The 27,583-nt window shown below is 38.3% G+C and overlaps 1 protein-coding gene across 3 annotated transcripts in view; it reads left to right on the top strand.

Annotated features, from left to right (window-relative positions):
- Positions 1-27,583, top strand: part of Tle4 (TLE family member 4, transcriptional corepressor) — a 133,688-nt gene that overhangs the window by 84,779 nt on the left and 21,326 nt on the right. The window lies entirely within an intron of this gene.

Below are 27,583 nucleotides of genomic sequence, written 5' to 3'. Positions count from 1 at the left end.
ATTTGGGAGGCCTCAAGAAGGGGACTGCATAAATCCTGGAAGTGATACCCAGACTTGTAGTTTTGGAGGGCATAATCTTTGTGTACAAAGGCTGTGGGGGATGCTGTCTTCGTGGTAGCAGGAGGTGCTCAGTTGGCAGAGAGCCCTACCTCAAGTCAGGAGCCTTTTTGCCAGGTTCTTTGGTTTCTATTATATTTCACAAATCATACCCTTCAGGAAGAAAAAGGGAGCTTTTGCATCTTGAAATACTGTTTTATTGAATAAACATCATTTTTATGAAAACTAGCCCAGAGAATTCTAAGATACCTTCAGGAAACAGTACTTTTAAACTACACTTATAGCTTGTTAACAGAATTAAAAACATACTCTTTTCAAACCCCAAATTCATGCTGTATCCCAGAAGTGCTTGCACAGAGGAGGCAGTTGAATGGAGCTCTCTGGGACTCTGCAGTAACAGACACACCATCACACAGCACACCCTCCACACCCACCACCACCGCATCCTACCCCATCCTACCCAACACACGACACCTGCTTCTAGACAGTGGTGAGAATGCCATGCAAAGGTTAGACCTAAAAGGATTAGCCATGAAGCCTTGGGCTTCTTAGAAGAGAGACTATCACTCAGAACTAGCTGGGGTCATGATTTCTGGTTTCCTCTGTCTTTCTTCCTTTATGCTCTGCTTTGGTTGGCTAGCTAGAAGTGCCACAGGAATATTTGAAGATCCTTGTTTAGTAGTTTATGTGGAAAGTTGTTGAATTATTCACATAGCAAATGATTAGACAAGGACTTGTCCATCTGACTGAATTATTCTACATGTTTGCTGAAGCAGCTAAGAAGGTGAACAGCGTTTCTTCCTCCATAGGGTATACAGTGGCGGTATTGACCCATCTAGTTATTGGGTTTCAGCCTTTTGTTGACATTGTTGTAAATGAAAGCAGCTCCTGCCGCTCTCTGAGCAGCTGGGCTGGATAATTGTGAAGGATTCCTGCTTGTTGCTGTTACCCTGGTGTTTGCAGTGGGTTGTTTGCTTTGACTTTTGTTGAACTGTTGACAAAAGCATTAGATACAAATGGGAACAAATAAAGTGGTGAGATGCCAGGAGGGCTTGGCGGGAGCTGTAGGTTTTATCCTGACTTAAAGGAGGATGCTGGAACCTAACTGGGAAACTTCGTGTGTGTGTGTGTGTGTGTGTGTGTGTGTGTGTGTGTGTGTGTGTATTATATAAATATATATTATATTTATATATAATGTGTTTTAGAGAACAAACTGGAAAATGATTTGAAAGATCATAGAACCAAGAAGGCCACCAGTGCTATAGTGCTAAAACAATGCCATATCACCTTCCTGTCAGGTGTGCTGCTGACCAGTAACCATGCGAAGGAAATAGTTTCTGGACTCCTCTTGAACAATAAGCATATCATTACTTTTTTTATTTTAATAACAAAGGTTCTTTGGATTGGGGGATGACAGACATGATGTCATGATGGGGGAATTAGGAAGAACCATATATGCTAAAATAGTATAGCCAGGAAAATGGAAGTCATTTGCTGGAACACTTTTAATTTGGTTGAAACAAAATACTCTTTTGTATATTCAAATGTGGAGTAGCTCAGCTGTTAAAAAGTCAGAAAATTAATGGTATTTTTAGTGAAATAGCAAAAGCATGTCAACAACATAGCTGCAGATGATAATGTTGGCATTTTATTCATGAGGAATTATCAATGCACGTTACAGGACAGCATGTGTGACTGACTGAAAATGATTGAGTGTTGGAGAAGACACCATCCTTCTGCTCTAAGATTTCACTTTGAATAAATCTTCTCCAGCTTCTTTGTATATGTGTTTTCCCTATCATAATCCAGTACGTAGTCCTTTTGGCTCTGAGTATTTGTTTGCTCACAAGCCAATGAGTTTGCTTTCAGGGCACAGATTGTCAGTAGAGGTGAATCATCCTTAGAGAAAGGAACCCTGCTCACAGATTCTTGTCAGAAATTTTGTGAATGTAGTCTAAAAGCATTGGTCAGCAAAACAAACCACAGTGTAGTGAATGGAAACTGTACAGATCTTTTTCTTATTTAGAATAACTAGTGAGGCCAGAAAAATGTTTATGAAACATTAGCACACCTAAATGGAAACTGTATTGAGGGAATTAAAATACCTCCTGGAGAGTACACTTTGATGATGTAATGCTTGTCAAATTGACTAAAATATATTTTAGTGAAAAAAAGGTAAGCCCTAACTTGGATATTTATGTTTCGGTCCAGGGTGCTCTAGTCCTAGCAAGAGAATGTTTTGTTGATACTGTTATTCTCCGTTCTAGAGCAAGGGGAAAACTGAGACTCTCTACCCTGTTCTCCTTTCCACCCTCAGATATTGCCTTTTACTCCCTACCAGTATAAAAGGATTATATCTTTTTGTCTTCTTTTTGTAATGAGGCTTTGGCTAACTTACTTCATGGATCAAATCTTTAGTCAAGAAAGTATGAGTATTGATTGACTGGGCATATCAAGGTGGACCTTGCAGCTCTGCACTTTATCCAGTCCTGGAGATCAGTAGTCAGCTGAAGGTTGGAGACTTGATTGTAAATATAGGTGAACATTATGTGCCAGTTTACTAGGAAGTGGTATAAAATGTAGCTCACAGGCTTCTGGTTCTCAGGTGATGTTTCGTCTTCCAGTAATGAGAAGCAAAATGATCCTGGAGTTCTCTAAATGATCCTGTCTCTGAGATTAAGGAATTATCATTTCTTCCAAGTTTAGTATTCAAGGGGGAAAAAAGAAAAAGAAAATTTGAAGGAAAAATACCAAGATGAGTTTTATCATCCTTAACAAGCTTTTAAAAAAAATAAGAGTAGGAGGATATGAAACATCACATGCTTGCCTCAGCCAGATTCCAAAATTATGAGAGACCTTAGGCAAAACACAATAAAAGACACACAAGTGAAAGAATGAGTTCAAGGGAAATGTACTTAGGCCAAGACAAATAGATTGGGACACTGTGCCTAAGGCAGTGACTGGGACTGCAAGGGTAAGCATGTTTTCACAGAGACTTTACAGCCTTCTCTGTAGGCTTAGTCCTCCTCCTCCTCCTGCTGCTGCTTTTCCTGATACTCCTCCTCCTCCTTTCCCACTACTTAAGCAAGTATTCATACTTGCTTTGCTCTTAAAGCTAAAATAACATCCTTGTAAAGAGTGACTCAAGGAAACTCTTTACATACTGTTTGAACCTGGTTTCTGAAGGTTGGGCGGCTGGCTGACATGTTGGGGCCTGTCTACTTCTGTGAATGTGTCAAGGTGTAAACTCTATAGCCAGCCCTTGTGAGGAAGGCAGTAGAGGGATGCTTGCTGTAACAACCAAGAGGCAAAGTGTCTGCTCTTAGCACGTGCTTATTGTTACTCTTTAAAGATAAATCAGTATACCATACGAATAGTTAAAAAATAAATTGGTTTTCTTTATTCTTTGGAATATTTAAATTAGCTTGTGTTCCACAGGCAGACTGACAGCAGAAAGAAGCAAACTAGAAATGTGTGAGGCTGTGTGGGAAATTATTTTGGGATTAAATTTTGGTACAACAAATCTATGAAATGGATTTTCTAGGTGCTGATGGTATATAATTAAGTGTAGGTATCTGAGTGCTTATTTAATTCGTAAGGGAATTTTGTGTTTCAGAATCATTCAGCCTCTGGCAAGATCATGATCAGATATCAAACTGGGAGAACCTTGTAGTTTCTTGGCATTTTAAATCTTGGTTTAAAAGGTTTCTTCACCTCTGTGCTAGCACTGTATGTGGCTCCAGCTAGGAAAGGCCAACAACTCCCTGTTCAAGAGATAAGTGAGTGGCTGAGGAGTGTGGTTTACCTTGTGTTTTACAGAGTACCTCTTTTATTTTCATGTCAGATTATCTGTGAAATGGACTTGTCCCTCTAGTGCTGTAAAGCTTCACAGTGCCTCCTTCCTCTAATTGTGTGGGGAGGGAGCATACCCAGCAGAGCTTGTTGAGCAGAAGAGACTCTTGCCTCTTCTCATTATTTTACTACTCACATACCTAATCCCTGTCAACAAGGTTGGCTGTTTGGGGACGGAACACACATCCCGGCACTATAATACTGATTGATTTGCAGCTCCTTTTCTTCAGGCTGAGTTAACATAGGAGTCTCCTGAGGCATAAGAATCAGCTATGGTGTTATGCAGGGAAGGGGTCTTTTGTAGCATTTAGGGCATTTGGGGACAGCAGACTTTGATCCAACAGGGGAGACTAAAGGCTGTGTCCCATCCTAATCTGAATCCTGACTCCTTTCACAGAATATTTTCCCAGGTAACCTCATAGTTTCACTTTTCTATTACAAGTCTATGTGAAAAAAGTAACATGTGAGTTTGGGAGGGGGAGTCTTGTGGGGTTTTGAGGGGTCAGCATGTGTTCCCTTTAGTTATCACTGTTGTGCTATGAAGCTATTATCCACAGCTACAGAATGAGAGAGAGCATTTGTCATATACGGGATAACCAAAATGTAAAATCATGTTGATCAAACCAACAGGGGTATAGCTGATTCCATGTTTCTTAATAGAAGTGCCAGAGCTCTTGAAAATAGAATATTGGGTATAGGGAGGTACTTGCCTTTGGCAGATAGGAGAGCTAAGACTGTAGGTTGATGTAACTGAATTTTCTAGTGTGGTCAAATTCTCAGAGGCTTCTGAATTGTGAGGCTTTTGTCTTTCCACATAAGCCAGGATTGTTCTAACAAAGATCTGTTTTCTAGAGAATTTCCTCATCCGTAAGTGGAAAGCCCTTTTCATGGATAATCTGGGTAAGGATCAGAATCATCAGGTCATATTTGGGGCAGACTCTTCTTACCAATCACTAGACTCTTGTTTTTTGAAAATTAGATCCACCAAAACACCCAATAAAAGACATCTTTGTGTTTTGTGCTTTCTACTACCTGGAATGCTAGTTTATACGCTTAGCTAAAATTCAGAATTTATTTAAAAGGGATTCATATTTCTACAGTCATCAAAGTAAGCACCCATTTTGTTTCTTTGAGATATGCTTTATGTTAAATCATACCTTGCTAGCTCAGGAAATACTAAAAGGACGGACTGGATTAAGTGGAAACCTTATATAACCTTACAGTTTGGGGGGAAATAAACCAAGGTGAGCAAGTGGGAGTAGGTAGAGTAGAGAAAGCATTCAGCCCAAGGATTCAGGTTAGAAATGCTAGTGGAATGGCTCAGCAGAATGAGTCACCTGCCACCAAACTTGACAGCCTGAGTTCATTTACCAGGACCCATATGATGGAAGGAAAGAAGACCAGTACATGCATGCACTCCCACAAACAAAATAAATAAGTAAAGTGATGAAAATATAGTATTTTTAAAAGCGTATTTCCAATCAATTTAGATAGACTTAGAACTTTGTAAGATGTGTGAAAGCATGCTTTAAATGTCAACAGCCAGTGAAAAGGGCACTGCTCATAGAAAACTTTGGCCTTCAAAAACCTGGAGGATATATCCCTAAAATAGGATAAATGCCAAAGAGAAGTGTCTAGTATATTGATCCCATATGGAAAATTTTTAAATTTTAAAAAGCTCGTTTTGTTTGGCATTAAATCTAGAAATTAAATGTTTATTTTGGGAGACAGACAAGTAAAATCTAATAACAAATACTATTTATCGTAAGTGATTTCTAGACCTCAACCCATTGTCCACTTAAACCAATGTTGAACACAATTCTATTCCATTAGGCAGAATAGCATTAGTTAACATTTGAGATTCCTTTCATGAAGCACATAGGGCAAGTGAGGAGAGTTGAAGTACAGTCTGTCATCATCATTTCTGCTCAGTTTAAACTTTCATCTCCATGAACCATAACCTAGGCTGTGTAAGTTAAAGACACCAGGAGGCCCTGCCATTTAGAAAAGAACTTACTTACTATTATGTGAGCTGCTTCCATTTCATGTTTGTCACATCAACAAAAATTCAAGTTAAATAGATGCTGCTTTCATGTATTTTTGATTGTGTTCCTGTGATGTATTCCTTCTATGTGACTGATCTTTAACACATCTTGTGGGTAATTCATAGTATAAGGACCTCTCAAACTGGTAAATGAAGACCATTTTTACTTACATCATTTTAGAATGTCATCACACAGCCTTGTGTGTTTTCTGTTATATTTTTCATTCCAGCAGATGTATCTTTCTTTTGCAGCTTAGAGTCTGTTATCTGATTAATTAAAATTTATGCTAATGAAAAAAATCTTGACAGCATTTAACTTGTAGCTTTATCAATTTGTTGGAGGTTAAAAGCAATGTTTGTATAATAACAGAACTCCCTGATTTGGGTTTTATCGTTTGGTATCATTTTTATTTCATGAACAACTAAAGATGGTTGTTTTGATATTTAAGTATAGCCATTAGCTGAACTTACTGGTGATACTTTATAACCTGAGTATCAATACTTATTCATAATGCAAAAGTCTGTTCAACTTTTCTGCTCTTCCTTAAATGCTGAGCACATATCTATGCTGCCAGCATTTTTGCTCTTATTTTCTGCTCGCTAACTTATGGAGATTTAGGGCACAGATGAAGTAGCAATTACTTGTGATAAATACTGTTGCTAGTTTTTCTTTAGAGCCCTTCCTTTCTGTCCTTCTGGTACCTCCTTGCCCCCCACCCCCCAAAAAAATCTTAATACACATAGAATAGAACAAGAACAGATGGGATAGTTGAGTGGCAGACAAAGAGAAATGCTTGATCCAGCACTGTATCAGTTTATGGAGAATGCCTTCAGGAATGAAGCTAAAGGACGAGCTACACTTCGTAAATACCAAATTGAGGCCTGTGGCTTGACAAACACTTTTGGGTGGTTTCTGCATCCATTCCCAACGAATTAAGACAGAAATTAAGGCTTATGCCAGACCTCATGCTACATGCCTGTAATCCTAGCTACTTGAAAGACTATAGAAAGAGAATTCCAAGTTCAAGCTCTACCTGGACTATGGAGTGAATTCAAGAACACCTGAGCAACTTAGCAAGGCCTTGTCTAAAAACAAAAGGAAAAATTGCTGGGGCAACAGCTCAGTAGTAGAATGCCTATCTTTCATATATGAGGTCCTCATTTTTCAAGTTAAGTCTTTTTCTTCTTTCTTTCTAATTTTACCTTATGTATGAATGTTTTACCGAGCACCACATATATGCCTGGTGCCCTTGGAGGCCAGAAGAGGGTATCAGAGCGTCTTAACTCTCTGCGGCTGTACTGATAGATGGTTTTCACCAGGTTTAGTTCCTGGGAACTGAATCTGCGTCCTCTGTAAGGGCAGCCAATGTTCTTAACCACTGAGCCATTTCTACAACCTCTTTAAAGGTGTGTGTGTGTGTGTGTGTGTGTGTGTGTGTGTGTGTGTGTGTGTGTATGAGAGAGAGAGAGAGAGAGAGAGAGAGAGAGAGAGAGAGAGAGAGAGAGAGTGAGTTAGTTCTTGAAGCTAGACCGCCTTGGTTGAATGGAAATAGAGGGAATGCTATTTTATGTCTTTTTTTCTAACTTCTATATTTTATAGTCTGTTAATTCCCACTGATACTCATTTTAGATGCAGCTTTAATTAGTGGGATTCTTCACTATTTTAAGGTAAATGAATTACTTACTGCTTTTATTTTCAATGACTATAATCTGATAGAGTTTGCTTGTTATTTTTAATAAAACTTACTAGAGAAGCCAACCAGACGTAGAATGGTAAGAGCACTAGACTGGGATGGAGAGTGTCTGCCATCACTGTTCCAGCCTGTGCATGTTTACAGTTCTCTGAGGAATCGGGCTTGTGAGCCTAGACTCTGGGCTGGATCACATGATGAAGCCTTTTGCACATTTGCTAGTTTAGTATTCAGTATTAAAAATTATCTTGTTGTTTATAAGCCTGTTGTCTCGGCTTAAGATAAATATTACTCTTATTCATGTGGCCGTTTGGAAGTAATAAGAGCTACTTCAGACATACAAACCCTACTTCAGTTACCTCCTGTGTTTACCTCCTCTTGCTTTCCTCTAAATTTATGTGAAAACAAGTTCTGTTCACAAATTAACCATGGCATAGTAGAAAACGTTAGACAGAGTAGAAAGTGGTTATACAAGGTCTTTTATAAGCTGGAAGTGAGGACTTAGCAAATTACTATACATCTTGTATTTCTGTTACTTTAATGATTTATGTATACTGCCTTGCAGAGTACCCAGCATCAGAGTCACTTCTCAGTAAGTAGCACATTCTCTAGTTAGTACTCTGGCTAACTGTGCTGAAAGCTAAAGTCCTTAGCATGAACCAGGTTATGACATCTTGATGATTTTCTATTCTTTTGTACATTCATCAATAGTAGAAAAACATTAATAGGGAGACTGTGGGTCCACAGGCCTTGTGCTTTGTATTAGGCCCTCTTTCTGTAGTCTCCAATTTGGTCATTTTTATACCAGCAAATAATATAATTTTTTTCATTAAACTTTTTAGAAGGCATTTCTGTATTTTGATCTAATCAGAGGTAACTTTAATTGTTTTTTTTTTCTGAAAACAAACTTGAGACTGTACTATCCAATACTATCAAGAAGTGACATCATCCTGTCCTTGAGAATTTTGTAGGTTTGCCCATCATTCTATCTACAGTATACATGCCATCAAACCATGGATGCTATGCTTTGCTTGTGAATCAGAAATGGGCTGTCTAGGAGGTTAATCCATCACCAAACTCTTGATACCTCATCAGTGAGTATTTTTGCTGTATTTTTTTCTCAAGTAGTGAATAATGTACTTATACACATATCCTTATCACAATAGATCAGGGAACTATCTATATTGTCTTTATACAGTCTTTCTGTTACGGAAAATATATTATGAAACGTAAGAAGCAAGGGCAAAAAGATGTGTCTGGAGAAACATATAAAATCCTGATGGTGCTGAGGTCCACAGATGATGCTCTTTAATTTATATGTGTAAACTCTTTTGATATTTAGTGCCTTTGTATTCTGACTCTAACTTTATGATTAACCTGATGCATTAGAAATGTAAGAATTGCACAGGCTTCAGTCAGAATCCATGAAATGCACGGGATGTCTTTTGCTTACCAGGAAAATTCCATTGCAGTCATAAGTAGACACAACATCATTTTACCTCTTATTGATTGCAGGGCCTTGGACAAGACCCACCTCCCATTTTAACCTAGTATTCAATACTGAACTAGTGGACTAAGCTTTGTATAACAGCTAAAGACTAAGATTTAACTACTATAGTGAAAGGAAGTCATCGTCAGTCAAGTCTCTGATCAGTGTACCGTTTTTATCATAGAGCAAATAGTCCTGCACCTTATAGTAGGGGTGAAAGTCCACTACTGCCCTTCCCAGAATGATAGCACTCATGTAGGAGATATTTGGAAGATACTAGCCTTCCTTAGTTTTATGTGTTCTCTTGAGAATTAGAGATCTGGTTACTATATTAAAGTGACCATTGTAAGTGAATATTAACCTTTAACACTACATAGATGTTGGTATTTCGTGATTTAAATTTTTTTCTTTTACTTGGTAACAAATTGAACCTGGCCTGAAAGAACTTAAAATACTAACTTTAAATTATAGATTGTTAACACTAGACCCTGCTGTAATAAATGGATTATACTAGCCCCTCCCAAATCCCGAGCATACTAGAATTTGTATAAAAAGTACATGTGATCCTTAAGGCTTTGCTGGTTTGCATTCTCCAAGTCTAGCCGCAGGATTTGCTCATTTGTTGTCTTAAAGAAAACGCAAATCGTGTCCATTTCAACTTTTCCCACCCCTGTATTGTGTGACAGTTGTCTTCTACAGTACTTACTTATTACACTTATTAAATAGGGAGGATAAGGAGGAAAGTTCAGGCAGCTGCTCCAAACCATTTAGTCAGGAGTTTCCGGTCTAGAGTCCTCTGTAAGTTAAGCCACAAGCAGTTGGTTGTCTGATAAATAAGGTTATTTAAGACCTTCCGCATGCATTTAAACCTTAGAGTATGTAGTATGTCAAGGTAGAGTTGCGTGACACCATATTTAGAAGAGCCAGAATCTTACCTGTTGAGGTTCTGCTGAGTATGTCCTGAGAACTAGATAGTGCTGGCAATTTGACAGAACTATTATGGTGATTGAGTTCAGATTATTTAAAAATATAAAGTTCATGATACTCTTTCAGTTGTGTAAACAGGGAAGAAGCAAATGGTGACCTCAGACCAAATCTACTGCTACTGTTTTTTGTTTGGCCTGTAAAGAGAGAGTGGATTTATACTCTTAAAGCTTTTGTATAGGTACAGGATGGGAAATGCATTGAGTATGATACAGACTGCGAAGCCTTAAATGTAATATTGTCAGGTCTTTACAGAAAAAATGTCAGCTTGTGATGTAGATCACTGACTTACTTCCACCTATATTCCTCTGTCTTCCAGTCTAATTTTTTCTTTTTGCATGCTTGTTCTCTTTTTTCTTCAAGTCTTCAAGACTTTTCATTCTTAGAGGGCCTACTTTTTTCACAAAGTAATAACTATATGATAATGTAATTTTATATAAAATGTGCTCAAAGGAAAATGTAAATGAAAATGAGATACATAATTAAGTTGAACCTAAACAGAGTTATATTACTATCAAATATAGAGAGAGCCATTTTTTAAAATTTATTTGATTTATATGTGTACACTGTACCTTTCTTCAGACACAGCAGAAGAGGGTATTGGATCCATTACAGATGGTTGTGAGCCATCATGTAGTTGCTGGGAATTGAACTCAAGACCTCTGGAAGAGCAGTCAGTGCTCTTAACCACTGACCATCTCTCCAGCCCCATGATGGAGCTGTCATGATGTTTGACCCGCCAACTTCCAGCTCTCATTGTTCTGGTACCTTTACTTCCTGAGTTCATCTAATTTACAAAATTGTTTACAAGAATTATTTTCAAAATGCCAGGCAGTTCATTACTCTTCAAAGAAATGTTATTTTTTACAAACCTAGATTATATAATCCTGGAATGCGACAAGCGTAATTCAGAAATCAGACAAGGCAGTTTTTCTAAATTTTGTCAGTTATATCAGTATATAGCTTTGTAAAAACTCTAGTGCTTTGTCCATGAATAGGTAAAACTATAGATAATCTGACTGGCTTTGTCATTTTACTCTATTTTTTTGTTCAGGTATTAGTGAAAATCATTTGGGATCCAGAATATGAAACTCAGTGTTTTAAAACTCATTTCATCCCTAGTTAGCTTTTATCATCTTAATCAGCCACTTAATCTTACTAGTTTTACAGCTTAATCACTAATATAATAATACTAATATTCAAATAATTAAGTTTTGTGCAACAGGCTATGTATGGTGATAACATGGGGAAAGGCATTGGGAAAACAGTAATAAGTTTATAATAGTTTTATCTTTTTGCCTGTTCCTAGTATGGATGCTTAACAAAGAGAAAAGGGGCATACAGTCTGGTAATGCATTCACCAAGTTAAATGGCTGTGTCAGTTTTTTGTGTAGTTTCTTTCTAAAATTTAGTATTGGAAAATCTCAGCAATCTTCCAGTTAGCTGAGAGTGTGAGTGAGAGATTTTATCCAGGTTATGCTAAGCTACATTGACTTCGCTCATATAACTCTGTCTAGAATGTCTTCGTCTCAAATGATAATTGTCCCTGTGTATCTTTTTGTTACCCCCTTAGCAGCCAGCTAGCTAAGACTTATTCTTTTGTCAGTAGTCTAGAAGAAACTCGGTTAGCCTTAGGTTTGTTATTGGATTACTGACCAAAGCATGTGGTGTGGCAAGGCACTACCAGCTATGGACTCTCGGTAAATGCCACAAGTCTTGGATGCCAGGGCAGCCCATATCCCACAGTGATCCTGGAGGCAGGGGAGTATCTGCCTGAGTGGGAACCAGCTTGGAGTCCAGCGTTTGTGAGTCATGGTGCTCTTCTTTATGTCTGTGTGGATGCAGTGCTTCTGTCCTCCCATTCCCTGCCATTGTATTGGAACATTGGCAGTGCCAGCACTTGACTGCTTCACAGATGTAGCTTGAGCCCAACCATGCACCTCTCATGTTTGAGATAACACAAAGAATATTGTTTCCAAGACAACTTTGATGAAATGTCAGCTTTCTCTGGTTGTTAAAACTCAAACAAAACTTCAAAAAAGAAGCATTGTTACATTCATTCCTGCTGAGTAATTTGTATACCACAGTAGTTTGTTTGGAAACATGCCTGTTGTTCTTTAAAGTAAGCTTAATGCTAGATTAGAGAACAGGGTTTGTTCTTCCTGTTTATACAAGCTCATTTATTTCTAAGGCATTTAAAATAAAGAGCTTGGGCCTGTATGGTATTTAAAAACCCTTCACATGATGTTTTTAAAACAGATCAATTTCAGCATTAAAATGTTAGGAATTCAGCCAAGGAACATTCAGCATGGATTGTATAGCTGTAATGATAATGTATTATAACTATCTTTTTTGAAAGTGATTGTAGCAGCACAGTTGAACCTGGTGAATTACATAATTTAAGAGTGTTTTCCAGAATACTGTTGGAGAGGGAATTTTAAGCCTTTCTTGAACCAAAGCAAATGAAAGATGGATTTTATTATGCAGTACTTAAATCATAAGAATAGTCATCACAGACTATCTAAAGATATAGCTCATTTAAGTTGGAAAGAAGGTTATGTGTCTGAATGTCAGTTATCACACCTAACTGCTTGCCAGGACATCGGGATGTAAGGGAACATGATTTCTTAGCTACCTTATTTGAATTAAAAATGTTTTATTTGTTTACTACTTAAAAATTCGGTCAAATGAAAGATAATCTTATGATTGAAACAGTTCTGAGTTCAGAAATTGACTATAATTAAGAACTTAAACACCAATCATACCATTTAGGTTTTTTTTTTTTTTTAACGAAAATGCTCATTTAGGCATTCTTCATATTCAACCTAACAGCTCATCTCTCAAGCTATTTATGTTTTGTTTGTTTGTTTGTTTAAATTGGTTAATTTTGTTGTGGTGGGTCTGTTACATCCAGTCTGCTGCTCTTTTCCTTCATCCAGGAATCAGAATATTTTGGATAGTTTCATCTCTTAAGTTTTCAATATAAATTTTATTTCTTTTTTTTTCTTTTCTTTTTATTTATTGGAGATTTTATATATTTACATTTCAAATGTTATCCCCTTTCTTGGTTTTCCCTCCAGAAACCCACTATCCCATCCCTTCTCCCCATGCTTTTATGAAGGTGCTCCCCGCCAAAGCAACCACTCCCACCTCCCTGTCCTGGCATTCCTCTACACTGGGAAATGGACCAAGGGCCTTTCCTCCTATTTATATCAGACAAGGCCCTCCTCTACTACATAAGTGAGTGGCTGGAGCCAACCCATGTTTGCAGCAGTGTCTTTTTTTTTTTTTTTTTTTTTTTTTTTTATTAACTTGAGTATTTCTATGTACATTTCAGTGTTATTCCCTTTCCTGCTTCCGGGCAAACATCCCTTCCCTCCCCCTTCCTTATGGGTGTTCCCTCCCCACCTCCCCCCCATTGCCGCCTCCCCGACAGTCTAGTTCACTGTGGGTTCAGTCTTAGCAGGACCCAGGGCTTCCCTTCCACTGGTGCTCTTACTAGGATATTCATTACTACCTATGAGGTCAGAGTCCAGGTCAGTCCATGTATAGTCTTTTAGGTAGTGGCTTAGTCCCTGGAAGCTATTGTTGTACATATGGGGTCTCAAGCCCTTCAAGCTCTTTCCAGTTCTTTCTCTGATTCCTTCAACGGGGTCCTGTTCTCAGTTCAGTGGTTTGCTGCTGGCATTCGATTTGCTGTATTCTGGCTGTGTCTGGATCGATCTACATCCTGCTCCTGTCGGTCTGCAACTTTTGCTTCATCCATCTTGTCTAATTGGGTGGCTGTATATGTATGGGCTACATGTGGAGCAGGCTCTGAATGGGTGTTCCTTCAGTCTCTGTTTTAATCTTTGCCTCTCTCTTCCCTGCCAAGGGTATTCTTGTTCCCCTTTTAAAGAAGGAGTGAAGCCTTCACATTTTGATCATCCGTCTTGAGTTTCATTTGTTCTAGGCATCTAGGGTAATTCAAGCATTTGGGCTAATAGCCACTTATCAGTGAGTGCATACCATGTATGTCTTTCTGTGATTGGGTTAGCTCACTCAGGATGATATTTTCCAGTTCCAACCATTTGCCTACGAATTTCATAAACTCGTTGTTTTTGATAGCTGAGTAATATTCCATTGTGTAGATGTACCACATTTTCTGTATCCATTCCTCTGTTGAAGGGCATCTGGGTTCTTTCCAGCTTCTGGCTATTATAAATAAGGCTTCGATGAACATAGTGGAGCACGTGTCTTTTTTATATGTTGGGGCATCTTTTGGGTATATGCCCAAGAGAGGGATAGCTGGATCCTCAGGCAGTTCAATGTCCAATTTTCTGAGGAACCTCCAGACTGATTTCCAGAATGGTTGTACCAGTCTGCAATCCCACCAACAATGGAGGAGTGTTCCTCTTTCTCCACATCCTCGCCAGCATTTGCTGTCACCTGAGTTTTTGATCTTAGCCATAAATTTTATTTCTTTGAAGAACTAATACAAGTTGAATTTTCTGTTTCCTCCAAAGCAGAAAGACATGTGGCAGGAATGAGAGGAAAGGCAGAACTACATAAATTTTGACCTAAGCTCCACCATGATTCTGAAGCTGGTGCATGTGTGCAAAACAGTCTAGAAGTGGGATTGCTAAGACATGTGACATAGGTCACTCTTAGGAGAGATACATATGTAAATGAGAACATTTTTCAAGTTAAGTTCTTTGTTGTCAAGAACTTTGTTGCTTAATGACTGATTACCAAAACTTGGAGCTTATTACATACATAGTGTTGGCTCTTGTAGTGGGTTAAATTACTTTCATCAAAAAGATGGCATACAATTCTGACTCCTGATCTCTGTGAATGTGACGTGGATGTAGGATCTTGCTGGTCACACTGAAGAGTGAGGTTTATCTGTCAGTTTTGTCTCATTAATGTAGCAATTGCTGTTGGTGCTAATTTACAGTAATAAACCACATGATACATGTTTAAAGCTTTTATAGTTGTCACTTTGTGCTGAGCTGGGTGCAGGCTCCGTATGATTTGAGCATATGTATAAAAAGTGGTAAAAAGGTCAAGGAGTATCAGCCATTGTACAATTCACATTTCACTAGGGAGGTATGCACCATCCTGTGAGCAATTCAGCCTATAGCAGATCACCTCAGTTAGCTATTTGTAGACTATATTTTTCATTCCTTCTGAAGCACTTGGTTCCAACTGTACGTGATGCAGTGAGCTTGCCTGTGGCCTTTGGGCATTCATCGACTAGGTTACTGTTGCCATGAAAAGTTGTCAATGCCTGTGGTACTTTTTGAGTAGAAGTTATCAGCCATTTATTTATAGTTATATATGAATTGCCTTATTTGAGAAAATTTGGGTTCCTTCTATATAAAAGGAGAAGGTTCACAGATGCTTTTCAAATTTTAATGAATGATAAATAACCAAACAGTTTGGTTACAGCACAGATGCTGATTTAGTCAATGATAGGGAACTGCTGAAAGTTTGTACCACCAACCCCCTTCTTCCTCCTCCCTGCTTGCGTGTGCTAGGCAAATTACTACTTCTGAGCTACACTCCCTTGTGGGAGTGAGTGTGTGTGTGTGGGGGGGGTGTGCTCACACATACAATGTGATGGGGATGAGAGGTCTTAATAAGTTCTTACACTGGCTTGCTGTCTTCCTGCTTCAGCTTCCCAAGTGACTGAAATACAGGCCCAACTACACTCTCTGAAACTAGATGGTTTTTCTGGGCCCTCCCAGATAAAGAAGGGACCTACCTGTCCCATTCAGTGGAAAACATTGGAACTATAAGCTTTATTCCTGTTGAGAAGTCCTACCCAAGCTAAGCTGTCTTCATAGTCCAGTAGCTCCATCTCTTTATACTGCATATCTAAGGTCCAAAACTGCATTTAGAGCTTGAGAAAACCTCTTACTTGCAGTTCTTGTTTTATAACTCATCTGATTTCTTTTTTGTCTTCTTCTGGTGTTGATGCTTTGAGGCTGAAACTAAACACTCTATCTAAAGTAATACATAATTTAGATCCCATCTTCCCATGTTTCCTTCTTATGGCTCTTTGCTTTGTATTTTTCATGTTCTTTTATCCCACAGCAGTAGTGACTTAAAGCCATCTACATAACTATAGTAAGATGTCTCAGTCCTTTTGCTCAGTGTGACATTTTGGGTATTAATTATACTACATTAAATGCTATACTTTGCTGCAGAACAATTGAACTGCTGTGTGGATAGTATCTTTGGGTTATTTTGAAAACATCCCTATTGTATAGTTTGAGTGCGTAAGCAGAAGTGGCCCTTTTAAGGTAATGCATTTTACAGAATTAATTTTTTTTTATTACTGTTTAGTGGACTGATGTCGACACTGAACATCAAGACTTTGATGTTTAATAACAATTTTAAAGTCTTAACACTCTTCGATTGCCAAACACATTCCAATTAGCTGAAGGAAGGTCAAAGATTTTGTTTCCCCCTCTCTAGTCTTCAAAGCTTTACCAGATGATTTTCTGGTTGGCACTTGGTACATGAGCCTAAAGGTTAATCTAGACAAGCTAAAGTGGCATGTGGAAGACAAAAAGATATCTTTCTACAAACTGAAATTGACTCTCCTTGAGAGACCCACTTTCCACAAAAGACAGCCATGAATGCCTTTGGAAATGCTAATGGGAAATAAGTGTAGCTCATATAATAATGGGTTTTATTATTTTTCTCTTGTCATAAATATCCAAGGCTAGGGTTTGTTTGTTTGTTTGCTTGTTTAATTTTGAGACGGACTTTCTCTGTGTAGCCCTGACTGTCCTGGAACTCACTCTAGATTAAACTGGCTCAAATTCACAAAACTCTGCTTGCCTTTGCCTGCAGAGTGCTGGGATTAAAAGGCATAAACAACTATGGTCCAGCAAGACTAGGTATTAAGCAAGCAAACAAACAAAACTGTTTCTTAGGCCTAACAGTTTTAGAGGCTGAGACATAATGATGGATTATATTTCTCTGTTCTCTGCTGTCACAAATACCTGAAGTTAGGTATTTTAAAAAGAAAGATTTATTTCATTGGTTCATAGTTTTAGAGGCCAACCTTAAGTGGAGTGGGTTTATTTGTCATCCTTTAGTGGGAGTTCATGACAATGGCATGAACATACATGTGGTGAGGTGGAAAACTAGAGGGATTCAGGGGCTACACAAAGTGTAATAATCCCTTTTAAGAGCAGCCTTCTCTCTGCTGCATATTTACTTTATCTAATATCTAATCTCTTGATGGTCCTACAACCTTTCATCGTACTGGGGGCCAAAGAACAAGGATATAGTCAGATCATCTCTGGATCACCATACTTCTGTTCTCCTAAGTCTCCAGTGTTGTTAAGTTAGAGCCACTTCATTTTTCTGTGTTAGCATGTATTTCAACATTTTAGCTAAGGAATCCTGTATTTACATGCATTGAATGTGAATGGGGGCTCAGAAAAATTGATTGTCATAATTTTTAAATTAACAGTAGTTGAGCAACAAGAACTACCCCTTCTAGGTCATTCCAGTCCAGTATGTGTTTTTCTTTCTTTTTTTTCCTTTCCCTATAAGGATTTACAATAGCAATAATGTAATTCAGATAAGCAATTATTGTAATTGACCTTGATGATAAGTGTCCTTGGCTTTTACCACAGTTTGCTTAAAATCTGAGGATGGCCAATTATCTCATAATGCCCACTTCATTCAGATTATTGTTTTAATTATCACATTCAAAATATATCTCTTCGTTAGCATTGTCGAGTGACACAATGTAATAGGAACGTTCCATTCAGGCATTCAGAAATGGGCAAGAGTGCCTCACTTTATCTCAGGACAGGGTTGTGGTTGAAGCTCCCTCACAGCTCTGAACTGTGACTTTGGAATTTGCAATTTCTTATCTGTTGTTCATAATGGCAGGAGTGGCTGTAGGGTGAGAAAGTCTAGGAACTCCCTGAGCTAATTGTGTTCTTGCAGAGGTCCCTAAGGTGATCTCATGCCAGTGTGTATGCAGTTCCAGTTGATTAGGCATTCTAATTGATAGCAATCAGCAGGGCTTGCCATTAGCTTACTCTGCCTTAGGTCAGAGGTGGTCAACTATAGAATCACCCCAGAGCTTTGTAAATATAATTGCTCTGGGATAGGGCCAGAGTGTCATCCCCACCACAACACACCCTCTCCTCCCTCTTTTCCTCCCTCCCTCCATGTTCCCTCCTACTCTTTTCTCTTTATGGGCTGCAATGGCTGAGAGCCAGTAGAGAGACCTCAGATTGCGTATTCCTTACCAGGTTGTCTTACTTTCACCATGACCTGATCCTAAACAAAAGAAAACCTTTTGTCTTAACATTTTAGACCTCTAAAACTTGGCCCAGTTGCTTCATATGCCTAACAGAGCCTTAGTCCAGGATTTAGTACTCTATCCGCACAGCTTAGAGTGCTTTACCGATAGGAAATTTAAATTACACCTTTAGAAGCCTGAGAACACCGTTTTACTATGTTCTTATCATCATCTTCCTATTGACCAAAAAAAACAGCCTTTTCTCAATGTTTTCAAGTTTTGCATGTATGTGTGCATGTCTGTTAGTGCACATGTGCACATGCAAGGTGAGTATTTATAGTTTAGCATCATACTTAGTATACATACTATGTGAAAATTCATTCTGCTTGATTTTACCAGTGTAGTTGTAAGCCTTTGCGCTGAATTTTTTTCTTTCTTCTCTGATAATGCAAGGATGCTGTTTGTCACATGACTTATGGCTCTATAAGCTCATTGAGGCTAGGAGTACTCTCATGAAGTACTTCAGACTCCTTCTCTATTTAAAATGCATGAAACTGGCATAACTGACCAACCTGTTCCCGGTTTTGTGTTCACATACATACTTCTCTAAAGGGAGTCATTTAGATCAACTCTGACGTCCTTCTCTGATCCGTCTTCTCATCCTTCTTGTTCTGTGATCCAGCTGTAGTAGTTGCTGACTGAAGCCTGCTTCAGCCACTAAAACCATCTTGCATGATATTCTAATTTTTGCTAACTTAACTTAACATGAATAAACTTGCATACAAAATTTATATTGTACATTTAAAATTGTTCTTATTTTTAATTGCAAAAGGTGTTTGTGAAGATATCAGTTCATAGTGCTTTCAAAATTCTTACTCTAGTTTAACTGAGGAGGCAGATGAAAATGATTGAGAATTTAAATCTTTTCCAAGATCTTAAACTCGTTTTTAAGATCAGAGTATCTTCACTGCCTATCGTTGACATGTCGAATAAAACCCAGGCCTCACCACTCTTTTCCATACTGTCCTCTGATGCCCTCCCCACTCTTCCCTCCATGTGCTTCAGTTCCAGCTTCTGATGTATCTCAGTGTGTAGCACAGAATGTTTGCACTTGTAATTTTAGTTTACTTTTTTGATAACTTAGGTTATATCTCCTAATTAAGAGCCTTTGCCTGTTCTTTTTCTTGTTGTATTGGGCCCAGCAGAGTGCCTGCTCAGTAGCAACCTATAGGCTTCACTAATTATAATTAGCAAGGTAGTGCAGCTTCCCTCTCACCTCCCATTGTACTTGATTTCTTGTTACAATTGTTTGTCAAGTTCTATGAAGCTGGATGTGCCAGGTGTAAGGCACATTCCTGTTACCTTGTTCTAGAGGCACAATTAACATGAGTTCTCCAGATGAGGAGAAGGGAGAGCTGAAGGAAGCACCGAGGGAAGTGTGCAACCATCCTGCAGATATTTTCATCTGGGGAAGAAAGTAAAGGGGTTCTTTTCCAGTTCTCTTTACCTTTTCATAGCAGATCTCTTGGCTTCCAGCTGCCCAGTGTGAACTCTGGGCCCAGGCTTGTGGCCTGTGCCTTTCAGGACAAGTTCCAGAAGTAAGCAAAAGAGAAAGGACAGTATACCTGCCTCTTCATGTAGTTCTCTCAAGTAATGTCATTGGCTGCCTTAGTCCATGACATAAACTGGATAGTTTAAACAGTAGAACGCTATCTCCCACAGTTCAGGAGAATCAGAAGTCATGGTCAAGTTAACTCCTATTAAGAATCTGTAGGAAGGACCTTTCCTGAGTCATAAGCAGTACCTGGCTGTGCTTTTCATATAAGTGGGAAGAACAGACGCTTGCTTTAGCTGTCCTTCCATAAGATCTCTCATTCAACTCTTAAGGCCCTACTCTTGACTTAATTGCATTTTAGAGGGCCCTCCTCCAGGTACAAACACATTAGGTTTTAGGTGTCAACATAGGAATTATATTGAAACATAGACATAAAGATTGTAACCTGCAGACTTTATAGGGAATTAACCCAATTTCTGGGGTTAAATATCTTTGAATGATATTTTGATGTCAAAGATATGAGCTTGATCTGTATACAGGTGGCTTAGCTTCTCTCTCACTTGATGTGTCACTCTCTATGTGGTCCAAGTACCATTCTTACCTCTATCTCAGCTCTCTGGTTTCCACTGCCTCCGCTTTTAATACCTTTTTAGTCTCATACCTTTGTCACGCTCACTTTCAAAATCACCACCTTTGAAAGCCTGCATTCTTTGGTGTGTAAGTACACAAACTCCTGCCCACCCCACTCCCTCACACACACCAACTATTGAGATGACAGAGTGATTATATTGAATATCAACAATCCAAAAAGAATATGGTCAAACGGTATACTCCTGCCACACAGACATAATTTCTGGTGTAGATAATGAAGATCCCGTGTGACCGAGAGCTTGGTCTGTGCTTGTTTGTGTATCAGCTGTAACTGAGGCCAGGAAAGGAGCACATGAGAGGCTGAGGTGGGACTCACTGCGGGTCCTGGCCTGCTCTCACAGGGCAAGAACCCTCAGAATATTGCTGAAATAGAAAAACTGAAAAACAGGCAAAGAAGAAACTTCTCGGCAGAGTTTGCCTCAGCCTCTAGAGCAGTGCTTTCCACCTTCCTAATGCTTTGACTCTTCACTACAGTTCCTATGCTGTGGTGACAACCCGATCACAAAACTGTTTTTCTTGCTAATTCATAACTTATTTTGTTACTGTTATGAATCATAATGTAAAGATCAGTGTTTTTTTTTTATGGTATTAGGCGACCCCTGTAAAAAAAGTCATTTGATTTCTGAAAAGGGTCATTCGAATCTCCAAAGGGGTTGCAAACTACAGGTTGAGAACTGCTGCTCTAGAGGGAAAAGACTTAGGTGCTTACTCTAAGGAAGAAACTTCTGGATAAAATTAGGGAAGTAGACATGTACTGTTCATCTGTCTTATCTAAGTGCTAGAGACTTGAAGTGTTAATGGGTGTTTGTTTTGTGGCTTTGACGACTTTTGCATTTGTATTGCCTAATTATGATAGCCACATATAGCTATACACATATTTTAAGCAACAGAAATATGGCCTGTCCAAAATAAGGTAAACTATAAGTATAAACTGCAAACCAACCTTTGAAAGTTTAGTTCTAAAGAAGAGAGATTATAAAATATCTCAAAACATTTTATATTGCTTATATTTAATGGTATTTTTTTATGTCTGGGATTATGTATGTAATTGAAATTAATTTTATGGGACTTTTACATTTATTACTATGACTACTAAAAGATAAAATACATATGTGGCTATATTATATTTATATTGACAAATTCTATTCTGAGAAACAACCCACTTTTTATTGAAAATCTAATTAGCTGTATCACTGAAAACTAGCCATTTTGTCTCAACATGAAGACCAGAGTTCAGATTAGCAATTTTACCTACTAGGTAGGCAGCTGTTCTTTAAATTGGTCGATTGTTATTTCTTTCAGTGTTCCTGCAGAAATGCTGTCAGATATTGTTTAGACATTTGCATGCACAACACATGAAGTTCTTGGAGTTAACAGTCTTGGAAGAAAAATATGTTAGGCCTTCAAATAGGTTAAAATAGTTTACTGGAGAAATAGTAACATGGAAAGAGCAAGAAAAAGGTAAGGCCATCCAAAGTTTAGTGCTCAGTCTTTACCCTTCTTTAATTTTTTTTAAAGCAGCTGTTGGAATTATATTGATATTTAAACACGCGCGCGCGCACGCGCGCACACACACACACACACACACACACACACACACACACACACACACACACACACACACACACCTGCACCACTGCTTCCTCATGCAGTTCACAACTAGGTCCACATATAGAGTGGCATCAAGTGAGAGAGAAGCTAAGTCACCTGTATACAGACCAAACCCATATCTTTGGCATCAAAATATCATGTTCTTGCAGCTGTAGTTGCAAGAACAAATAAATTATTTAATGAAATTTCTGGTGCAAAGCCAACAGTTTTATTCCAGAATGAGGAAATAGCAGTCAAGAAACCTCAAGAGGATATTAAGATAATGTTCTAATTTAAAATCAATTGTATTGATACTTTATAAATTATTAGGCATTTTATCCTGACCAAAAATGCCAAGACCACAGAAACAAAGCACAAGAGACTGCATAGCAAAGCACTGTTTCTATTTCATGAAGGAAAAAAGTATATATCTCTTTTGTGTTAAATATTTTGACTTCTGATGGAGGGGCAAGCTGTGAAATTCATTTTCCTCTTTATTTCTTCACTTAGAATATATTCCATAAATTGTTGTTGGGTGAGCCCATAAGTGAGTGAAGATTATACAGTAGTTTCCACCACTGTCCATGAGGACTGGCTTTTCATACAAGCTTATTTCAACAGATGCTAAATACTATGTTCACAATATGAATTCTTCAGTTCTTACAGAGACCTTAGAGTCATGCCTCTACCCAATTCCCATCCTCTGGAAAATGAAAACAATAAATTTTAGTAGCTTGTCCCAGATAATAACAGAAGTGATACAGGCTGGTCTTGAACCCAAGTCTGTCTGACTTTATGTCCACACTGAAACTGATGGTTCTGACTCCAAATGGTCTCCCTGGTTTGGTGTTTTTTGACTATATGTACACTTTGTCTTGAGTCAAGTTTTTCTTACCAGAAGAGAGACAGACAGTAACAAATGGTTTTTAAGAGTATGTCCTTTAGGAAATGTTACAAAGATGAAAGATTGTGATAACAATAGACTTTATTATGTGAAGATTGTATTAAAGAATTCTTTTAACAAGGGCAGGTCCTTAGAAAGTTCAGTCATTTTTGAAGGTGAGTTTTGATTTATGTTAATTTGAAAAAGCAAATTCTGTGATATTGTCTGCAGAGTGTGCTTTTTTTATGGCATCCTTAATCAAGCAGGCCATTTAAATAAAAGTCTTGGTGTAATAAGCAGTAAGCCAACACCAGTTACTGATTCTGAGCTTTGCCACAGTCAACAAGAGTATACTCTGATTTTTAGTTAATTTACATAAATCTACATGTGATTTGAGTTGGCATGAAAGACTTTTGTATTTTGACCAAGTTTTTTTATTTTTAAGGTGTTATGTTTTTCACGATTGAGGATTATTTTCATTTGGGGTCTGAATGAGAATGTGAACATTTTGAGCAATAGTATTCAATAAAAATATTAATCAATGCTACTGCATATGGTTCCATGTTATTCTGGTGTACATGAATTTATTGTGGCTGTCGCCTTTGTTTCAAGACCTCTAGAAGCATTTGTAGAGTGTGCAGCGCTACGTTACTGTGATACAGCAAAGCCATGGCTTTTCTGAATTCCGCGACCGGAGGACATGGCCCAGTAGTTTAGAGCACTTACTGTTCTTGCAAAGGACCTGGGAACAGTTCCCAGCACCCACCTGATGGCTTGTAGTCATCTACAACTCTAGTTCCAGGGTATTCATGACACCAGGTATATCTCAGTGTAATACATACCCTCGGGCAAAGCATTCATGTTTGTAAATTAAAAACTAATCTTTTTGAAAGAAATGAAGTCAGCATTGTTTGCTTTTGGTGTAGGCCTCAGTCTTCAGTTTGAGAAAATGTTGATTCAGGACTTCCATTGTAGCATCAGTAAAGGACCTCTGCGTATCTTGGCTTCCCTCTCGTTTTTCTCTTAAGATAAACTTACATGACCCACTCATACTAAGGTTTTAGAGTGTTGAAATTACACTGCAGTTAGAGTAACATGTAATTTATCATTTATATGATTATTGTTGAGAATAAAAGCCTAGAAAACACAGCAAACTCTAATTTTCATGCTGTCCTTTGGCTTTTCATTATCTTTTGTTTACGTGTCAAGAAACCGAGTTGCTCTTTAATATCTAGTAGCTATGAAGGCAATACCAATAATGGCCAATGAGTTTTAGGAAGTTTTATCCACATTTGTTTGTTTGTTTGTTTGGGGTAGGAGGGGGTGCATTCTTGCTACAGAGGACATCAGAGGACAACTTGAAGAAGTACTGTCTCATGTTCCATAATGTGGGTTCCAGGGATCAAACACATGTTTTCAGGCTTAGTGGTAAGCACTTTTATCTGCTGAGCTCTCTTGCCAAGGCACACTTTTAGTTCATTATCTTGGATGTGCATTCAAACTTTAGCATATTCTTTCTGCTTGTAATCTGCAAGTGACAGGGGTATCTATCTGTAGTACCTTTGTGAATAGAAAGGAGAATTACTTTGGTAGACATTTAAAATCAAATTAGAAAATCCCATGTGAATATAGTATTTATAGTCCTTTCTCTGCAGTGTAGAATCAAAACTTCATTATAATTGTCGAGAGGTGTGTTTTGGTTCATTGAAACCCTATAATTATGGACCATTGAAATATCTATGTTGAAGGGAAGTACTACAGAAGTGCCTAGAATAGTCCTCACAGGAACCTTCCTTTTCCTCATGTGTAGTAGATAGAATGGACTGACCCACACTGTGCAATGATGTCTCAGCAGTGTTACTGTAGTTGAAGAGCTAGGCTGTGTGCCTAAGACTATTTCTCAAGCTTTATATAAATTGTTTTTCTTCATCCTCAGAGAAGCCCAGAGTAGATGGAGATGGTATCTTGTTATCCCAAACTACAAAGAGACTGGGTGAGAGTTAACATCTTTCCTGGGGCTACAAGGCTGACTGTAGTCCTAAAGACTCCATACTGTCTGACTGACTCCTGAGAGATGCTCTTGCCTGCTATTACAGTATCCCTGTTATTAAAATTAGCTAATTATCTTAATATGGCTTTCTTTAGAAAGTACTTTATAGAATTCTTTCCCATACATGGCCATCTTTGATCTGGAGGAGGACAGGTGTCCCAGGGCCACCCACTTCAAGTTGCTGGAGATGCTACTTCTACAGTTGATTTGCCCACAGCCTCAGTAAAATCTAAGGTGGATTTCAGAATAAGGCCTGGGAGTTTTCCCTTTTTTTTAAAATGCCTGGTTTATAATACTAGGCATATCTGAAATGCATTTGTACTGCCAGTGTAGTTGGGGTTTTCATGTGAAACTTAAAAGTTTGGTTTTTTTCTCTTGGGTTCTTTTTATGCTGCCATTTCTCCCCACCCCCCTAAACATACCATTTTGTTTCTTTTCTTGGGAAAAGTGGATGTTTGTTTTGTTAAAATGGAAAGCTTTAAAAAACCATAACATCCAGAGTATCTTTGGCTTCTAAATTGATCACTGTAATATATTTGCTTATGTATGATAAACTGTAATGAAAATATTTTTCTGAATAAGCCTAAATGTTTAGATATGTACAGTGGCACATTTGAGTTCCAATAAGTGCCTTAGGTAGTAAACTATGAAAATAACCAACCTAACTAAACTTTTATAATAACCAAAGAGATATGAAAATAAACTTTTCCAGTGTCTTATTCATCATTTAAATCTTTCTCATGCTCAGGAAACCCAGGTGCCCATCCAATAGCAGAGTGCTGGACTTCTAAGCTTTGCAGTGAAAACCCACGCGTCAGTTTAACTCTAGAGTTGTTATGTTACTCGGGTATCACTGATCACCTCAGTACTCATTGCACAGCTTAACCTTGAAATGCTAGTGATAATCAACTATTAGCAAAATCAAATGTGTAACTCTGTTCTCCAATAAAATTTTGGCAGGGGCCTTGAGAGATGGATAGCTCAGTCCATCGAGTTCAGATTCCCCCAAACCCACATATTGGTAAAGGTGGTCATGGTAGCCCCTCTGTAATCCTAACGCTCAGATGGAAGACAGCCTATTTGTAGAGGAAGCTGCCTAGATAGACAAGCATAAATGACAGGCCCTGAATTCACCAAGAGAACCTACCTTAATGAATAAACTGAAGACATCAAGGAGACAGCCAGCATCAACAGCACATGCCATGTGCCTATATACCTGTACCCACCCACGCAGGCTTATATACAAGTATACACACATACCACACACAAACACACAAAAGAAAGGAGGAGCTGTCTTTACAATGAGAGACAACCTTAAGAGAAAAAAAAAAAGCTATTTGATTTTACACATATGCCAGTAAATAAGTACTAAGACTGAACAGGCATTACCTTTTAGCATTAATATTTGAGGATATGTTCAAAAGTATTTAGAAATTGCTTTTTCCTCTTTTGATAAAAGTGAAAATGACTGGAAGTAGAGTGTCAGAAGAAACAAAGTTACACACACACACACACACACACACACACACACACACACACACACACACACCCCAACTTCTCCACCACAGACTTCATTGGAAGACACCACATTAGTCTGAAAACACATCTTGTTGTAAAGAAATAAGATGAAGAAAGCACAGAACTTCCTTTTACCCTCCAAGGCACCCCAGCCTGTCTTACTCAAATGATTTTCTGTGGGATTCATTCAGTGACCTTCTGCAATGTGTCTAATGTGGTTTTTGTTCTTTGAGAATTTTATGCGATATCGTTTGCTGAATATTAGAATAGGAACTAGTACATAGAGTTTACAGAGCATTCATCTAAACCCCAGCAGGGGTGCCTAGAGTAAGGGCGGGCTTAGGATGGGCAGCTTCTAACAGTGATCACCTCCTTACTCAGTGGTTCATATTACTCTCCCTCTAACTCAACCCCCAAAAGCATCATTTAAAGTTTAGCATGCCGTACATGATGACTCATGAGAAATAAAAGGATAGTTTCATTTTTCACATTTTCAACCATGGCTTTAAGCTCTCATACATGTGCTGACTTTCATGACAAAAAACCACCTTTTTCAGGCTTCAAATCCTGTCACCAATATGGAGACACTTGAGATTAAGTGTGTGTTGAAAGAACAAACGTGAAGTCTGAGGCATGAGCCCTCTTCCTCTGTTCTGGCCACAGTGAGTTTAAGGTTTCCAGAAACAAAATGAGTACGCTTATGAAGAATATGCAGAAATATAGTCAATGTTTGCAAGGGTTTTTTTTTTTTAACTTCTGAATATTCTGGACTGTCGATATAGGGTGAATAAAATATTCTGTGAATAAGGTCATACAATCTGTATATCACATGGCCACCGTACTTGGTTGCTCAAATCGTTAATGGTTAGTTTTCCTCTTATTTTAGTTTTTAATTGAAAAATTATTGATTATCCTTTATGTTTAATCGTATTCAGTTTCTCTGGAAAATTTCTCTGGGGAGT

This window comes from Rattus rattus, chromosome 2 (assembly GCF_011064425.1).
Source record: "Rattus rattus isolate New Zealand chromosome 2, Rrattus_CSIRO_v1, whole genome shotgun sequence".
In the NCBI taxonomy this organism is placed as follows: Eukaryota; Metazoa; Chordata; class Mammalia; order Rodentia; family Muridae; genus Rattus; species Rattus rattus.
Note: the sequence above shows the minus strand (reverse complement) of the source record. Positions and strands in the feature narration are given on the sequence as shown.